Source organism: Saimiri boliviensis, chromosome 17, assembly GCF_048565385.1.
Source record: "Saimiri boliviensis isolate mSaiBol1 chromosome 17, mSaiBol1.pri, whole genome shotgun sequence".
Classification (NCBI taxonomy): domain Eukaryota; kingdom Metazoa; phylum Chordata; class Mammalia; order Primates; family Cebidae; genus Saimiri; species Saimiri boliviensis.
Window position 1 is genome coordinate 982121 of NC_133465.1, and position 7066 is coordinate 989186.

A 7066-nucleotide genomic window follows, 5' to 3' on the forward strand; every position below is an offset into this window, starting at 1 on the left:
ATATGATCGGGGTAGGAGGGGACTGGGGAGTTGTTGTGCGGGACGTCCTCCATTTATTCCTTTGGCATTCATTCTCCATCCTTCTCCATCCTGCCCGGTGCTGCAAGAAGACGCCTGGATAATATCAGTAGGGCTCCCTTACCATCTGAATTTTGGTTGCTTGGTCAATGAGGACAATGGCTGAAGATGAGCGGGAGGGCGGAGAGTGCGGTGAGACTATTCTTTTTCTCCTGGTTCTCCTCTTGCAGGTAATGCAGGCTGGCTGTGCCCCACAACTAAAGTTCCTATGATGCAGCCTCGTGACAGGTCTTTTGATCTCCTGGTTCCAGTAACTTCTTCTTCCCCTCGACAGAGCTGCCTGCCCCTCACCAACAGTCCCAAGCTATACACTGTCTCCTGTGGCCTCCCTCTTCTCTCTCCACACCTTTGTAAATAGTCCCTTTTAAACTCTTCTCTCATTATGCCTTTGAATGTACCTTGTGTTTGTTGAAGGAAGACTAGACAAATTAAATTTAACAGAATTAGCCGGTCGCGGTGGCTCAAGCCTGTAATCCCAGCACTTTGGGAGGCCGAGGCGGGTGGATCACGAGGTCAAGAGATCGAGACCATCCCGGTCAACATGATGGAACCCCGTCTCTACTAAAAATACAAAAATTAGCTGGGCATGGTGGCGCGTGCCTGTAATCCCAGCTACTCAGGAGGCTGAGGCAGGAGAATTGCCTGAACCCAGGAGGCGGAGGTTGCGGTGAGCCGAGATCGCGCCATTGCACTCCAGCCTGGGTAACAAGAGCGAAACTCCGTCTCAAAAAAAAAAAAAAAAAAAAAAATTAACAGAATTTAATTGAGGAAAAAAACGACTTGTGAAGAGATACAGAGAGCTCTGAGCCTAAATGTGGGCAGGCAGCATTTACTGACAGAAAACAGAATTGAGGTATAGAATATAGAAACAGCTTCCTTGGTTGCAGCATGGCGTTTGTGTGTGTGTGTGTGTGTGTGTGTGTGTGTGTGTGTGTGTGTGTGTGTATATATATCCTGTCGTCCAGGCTGGAGTGTAGTGACACAATCTCGGCTCACCGCAACCTCCGCCTCCCGGGTTCAGGCCATTCTCCTGCCTCAGCCTCCTGAGTAGCTGGGACTACAGGCACGCGCCACCACGCCCAGCTAATTTTTGTATTTTTAGTAGAGATGGGGTTTCACCATGTTGGTCAGGCTGGTCTTGAACTCCTGACCTCGTGTTCCACCCGCCTTGGCCTCCCAAAGTGCTGGGATTACAGGTGTGAGCCACCACGCTCAGCCTCTAGTTTCCTTTTCTTAGAAAATCTAGATCTTTTTGGCTCGTGAATCTTTAGGCCTTGTATTTTAGAGGAAGTAGTGACGAATCACAGATTTTGTTTCTAAGCAGTGACGCCCGGGAAGGCCTAGCTGTACTCCTACAGACTTAGCAGAACCCAAAAACTCTTGGAGGTGAGTGGCTCCTCCTACTGGCTGTCTCTGAGGTTAAGTCAAGGAGAAAATATTTTTCCCAGGAACTCTGAGGCAATGAGAGACATAAGAAAATATTCCCCAAAGGGGATAATATTGAGTAGTAATAAACAGCAGAATTTTCACAATAATGCAAAGGGAAAAATGTGTTTTGACAACATATTGACTGATCCTGCCAAGGAAAGGAAAAAAGAAGTATAATAACATGAAAATTCAATTCAGTGTTGCAAAAATGCCAACTTGTAACTGATAGTGTTTGCTTTGATTCTATTTGTCCACCCTGACCCTGCCTCTCTTGGCCTCTCCAAGGCCTGACACACTGCCCCTCTCTGTCCTTCTTACCCACCCTGCCCCAGAGACTTGGGCATTTCTGCTCTCTCATGGTAGGGGACGTCAAGACTGAGAAGCACCTGCCCCAAGGTTTCACATGCAGCATTTTGCTCCGTGGGACCTCTGCGACTTCCCAGTCTAATGTACCAACCCCTCTTACCAAGCAGACAGACCAGACAGACACACTCATAGATACCGAGAGCCTTTCTGTGGTACTGCCTTGCTTTACAAGCTTTTTATCTGTTATTCCTTGTGCTAGTATTTGTTCATGTATTCCAGGACTTTCCTGTCATGTATTCCAGGACTTTCCTGCCTCTGAACTTTCAGCACCTAGATCTGCTAGTTTCACACATAGGCTAGGGCAGGAGCTGCCTCTTTCTTCTTAGAAGGGAGGCCTTCCAATCAGTTCTCACCCTTCAGAATATAGAGCTGTGTTCTCACCCTGGAGGCAGGAGAGAGTGGAAGATCTTGTACTACAGTGGTTTCAACCCATTCTGGAAATTTTTATTCAACATGAAAGAATGAGGGAGTTAACGAATAAGGGAATATAATAAGACACAAATGACTTTCGGAATGAATTGTGTTCCCCCAAAATTCACATGCCGAAGGTCTTTAGGGAAGTAATTAAGGTTAAATGAGGTCATCAGAGTGGGCCCCTAATCTGATAGAACTGAGGCTCTTATAAGAATAGGAAGAGACATCAGAGACTGGAGATTCCCTCCCCAACCCCAGAGTACACAGAGAAAAGGCCATGCGAGGAAACAGTGAGAAGGTGGCTATCTACTGGCCAGAAAGACAGCCCTTACCAGAAACCAAATTTGCCATCATCTTGATCGTGGACTTCTTGCCTTCCTAACCATGAGAAAATAAATGTCTATTGTTTAAGCCATGCAGTTTACAGTATTTGATGACAGCCCAAGTAACCTACTACAATAACCAAGGGTCAAAGAAGAAATCACACAAAAAAATTAGAAAATACTTTGAGATGAATATTGATATTTATGGGATGCAGCTAAAGCAGTGCTTGTAGGAAAATTTGTAGCTATAAATGTCTATATTTAAAAAGAAGAAAGGTCTCAAATCAATCACATAAGCATCCACCTTAAGAAACTAGGAAAATGAGCAAACTACACCTAGAACAAGCAGAAGGAAGAAAATAACAGACCAGTGTAGAAATAAATGAAAATGAGAACAGGAATAGAGAAAATTGATGAAACTGATAGTTGTTTCTTTGAAAGATCAAGAAAATTGACAGTCTTTTAGCTAGACTGATCAAGAAAAAAGAGACAACGCTCAAATTACTAAAATCAGGAATAAAAGGGAGGACATCATGAATGACATTGTGGAAATAAAAAAAGGGAATATTATTAACACTTGTTTAGCAAAATCAGATAATATAAGATGAAACTGACAAATTCCTAGGAAGATACAAATTTCTGAAACTCAAGAAGAAATAAAAAATCAGAATAGACCTATAACAAGTAAAGAGATTGAATTATTAATAATTAGGGGGAAAAGACCCAATAAACTTCCCACAAACAAAAGCAAAGATGGCTTCCCTGGTGAATTTCATCAGACCTTAAAAAAGAATTTACACTAATCATTCATAAATTTTTCTTAAAAACAGAAGAAAATGGAATACTTTCCAACTCATTCTCTGTGGCCGATATTATTTTGATACTAAAGACAGACAAAGATGTTGCAAGAAAATAAAATTACCGACTAATAAACTTTATGAATATAGATGTGAAAATCCTCAACAAAATACTATCAAACAAAGTCAGAAACATATAAAAAGGAGTATATGTCATGACCAACTGAGATTTATCCCAGGTATGTAAGGTTGGCTTAACATACAAAGTCAATGTAATATATTTTATTAATAGAATAAAAGACAAAAACTACTTGATCACATCAATATACACAGAAAAAAATTTGACAAAATCCAATGTCTTTTCATGATAAAAACACTTAAACTAGGAATAGAAGAATATCTCCTCAACCTGATAAAGGCCATCTACTAAAATTCCACAACCACACCAAGCTTAATGGTGAAAAACTAAATACTTTCCCTCTGAGATCTAGGACAAAACTAGAATTTCTGCTCTCGTCACTTCCATTCAACATTGTACTGGAAGTTCTAGCCAGGCTAATTTGGCAAGAAAAGAAAATAAAAGACACCTAGAGCAAAATAAAAGAAGTAAAACTATCTCTAGTTGCATATGACATAATATAAAACTAAGGTATCCAGCTGGAAACTATTGTAACAAATAAAAATTAGTTCAGTAAGGTGCAAGATGCAAGATCTAGTTACAAAAATCAGTTGCATTTCTGGGCAATAGCAATAAAAAATTAGAAAATAAAGTTTAGAAAACAATTCCATTTATGAAAACATCAAAGATAATAAAATACTTAAGAATAAAAGAAATGTAAGATTTGTCCATTGGCGAGTATGGTGGCTCATGCCTGTGATCTCAGAACTTTGGAAAGCTAAGATAGGTGGGTCATTAGAGCCCAGAAGTTTGAAACCAGCTTGGGCAATATTGCAAAATTCCAACTCTACAGAAAATACAAAAAATTAGCCAGGCATGGTAGTGCATGCCTGTAGTACCAGCTACCTGGGAGGCTGAGATGGGAGGATCACTTGAGCCCAGGAGGTTGAGGCTGCAGTGAGCCACAATCACACCACTCAACTCCAGTCTGGGCAACAGAGTGAGACCCTGTTCCAAAAAAAAAAATTGTCCACTGAAAACAATAAGATGTTATTTAAAGGAATTAAGCAAATGGAAAAATATTCCATGTTCATGAGTTGGAAGGCTTGATATTGTTATGATGACAATATTCTCCAAATGGATCTATAGATTCAATGCAATCTCATCAGAATTCCAGTTCTCTTTTTGCAGAAATTGATAACATGATCCTAAAACTCATATGGAAATCAAAGGATCTATAATAATCAAAATAATCTTGAAAGAAAACAAATTTAGAAGATTGAGGATTCACTCTTCTCGATTTAAAAACTTAAGGCAGTGTGGTATTGCATGAGGGTAGACATATAAATCAATGGAATAGAACTGAAAGTCCATAAATACATTTATGATCAATTGACTGTTGACAAGAGTGTCAAAGTTAATTCCATGGAGGAAAGACTAGTCTTACCGACAGATAGTGCTGAGAAAACTGGATATCCTCATGCAGAAGAATCAGGTTAGACCTATGTCTCATATAGTATATGAGAAAATAACTCAAAATGATTCATAGGCTTACTTGTAAAAGCTAAAACTATAAAGCTCTTAGAAGAAAACATAGGAGGAAATCTTTGTTAGCTTGGATGAGGCAATGATTTCTTAGATAGGACAGGAGAAGCACAAGAGGGAAAAAGAGATAAACTGTGATGCATTAAAATAAAAATTTTTTGTGTACTTCAAGGGACATCACTAAGAAAGTGAGAAGATGGCCAGGTGCAGTGGCTTATGCCTGTAATCCCAACACTTTGGAAGGCTAAGGTGGAAAGATTGCTTGAGGCCAGGAATTTACGACCAGCGTGGACAACATAAAAAGACCTTGTCTCCACAAAAAAGAAAAAAAAAATTGTCTGAATGTGGTGCCGCAACTGAAGTCCTAGCTACTCAAGAGGTAGGAAGATCCTGAGGAGTTGGAGGCTGCAGTGAGATATGATTGCACCATTGACCTCCAGCTTGGGTTACAGAGACCTCGTCTCTAAGAAAACAAAACAAAACAAAGAACAAGTCGGGCAGTTCTTCAGAAAGTTAGATGACTCAGCCAGAAAAGCAAAGCCATATGTCCTTGGAAAAATTTGTACATAAACGTTCATAGCAGCATTATTCATAAAATAAGTCTGAAGTAGAAACAACCTAAACATCCATTAACTGATTAATGGATAAGCAAAATGCGGTGTACAATGAAATTCACCCATACAGAAAGATAAATTACTGATACATGCTACAACAGATAAACTGTGAAAACATTATGCTAAGTAAGTGGAAGAGACCAGACACATATTGTATGTATTCATTTATATAAAATAGCCAGAAAAAGCAAATCCATAGGGACAGAAAGTAGATTAGTGGTTGCCAGGGACTGAAGGGGGGAAATGGGAGATCGGGGAGTGACTGCTCTGGGTATGGGGGTTTCTTGTTGGGGTGATGAACATATTCTGGAATTAGATAGTGGAGATGGATGCACAACTCTATGAAAGTACTGAAAGTCCCAGAATTGAATACTTTAAAAGAGTGAACTTTATAGTATGTGAATTGTAGCTCAATACAGCTGTTATTATAAGTAAGTAAATAAATAAATAAGGAAATTGTACTTTGTTCCTCAAAAAGCATTGAGTTTTTTTTAGTAGTTGGGCTGTGGACCTGAGTCTATGGCATGGAATGATGCAGGGTGGAGGGGCCATCCTACGCAGGCTGCTAAAACTAGTGAACATGAACGGAACGTGGAAGTATATGTGTCTTGATTATGGTCTTCTCTCTGGGATCTCAGAGAAACACACAGATCCTCAGTGGTTCAGGCTTGCAAATAATTTATCTTGAGTCCTACCAGCTTATAACCACCTAAAACACAAAGATATGCTAGTGTTCCTTGTGACTGTCCTGCTTGGGTTTAAATAATTTTTTTTTTTTTTTTTTTGAGACGGAGTTTCACTCTTGTTACCCAGGCTGGAGTGCAATGGCGCGATCTCGGCTCACTGCAACCTCCGTCTCCCGGGTTCAGGCAATTCTCCTGCCTCAGCCTCCTGAGTAGCTGGGATTACAGGCATGCACCACCACGCCCAGCTAATTTTTGTATTTTTAGTAGAGACGGGGTTTCACCATGCTGACCAGGATGGTCTCGATCTCTTGACCTTGTGATCCACCCGCCTCGGCCTCCCAAAGTGCTGAGATTACAGGCTTGAGCCACCGCGCCCAGCTAAATAATTCTTATGTAGCCAGTTTGGATCTGAGGTATAAATCTACCCATAAGTAAACAGTATGAATTGCCTTTAAAGAGTTGCTTCAAGACCAATTAAGAATTGGCTTACCTGAGGTAGTTGTGACTATGAAGATCATGGAAAATATCAAGAATGTGCTTTATTGTGGCAACATTCTTGGTATTTGAGGAAGTTTGCCTTGGAGTAAATTTGTTAGGAAAGCAATCTGACTGTGGTGATAGCAAATAATACTTATTTGCTCTCCATTTTCTTTTCCTAAATAACTTAGAGAGGGGTTCTTTCTGGTTTCATTGGTAA

General features: G+C 40.2%; 1 protein-coding gene across 1 annotated transcript in view; it reads left to right on the forward strand.

Moving 5' to 3' along the window:
- The window catches only part of LOC101044727 (schlafen family member 5), a 52168-nt gene that overhangs the window by 27481 nt on the left and 17621 nt on the right, over nt 1–7066 (forward strand). The window lies entirely within an intron of this gene.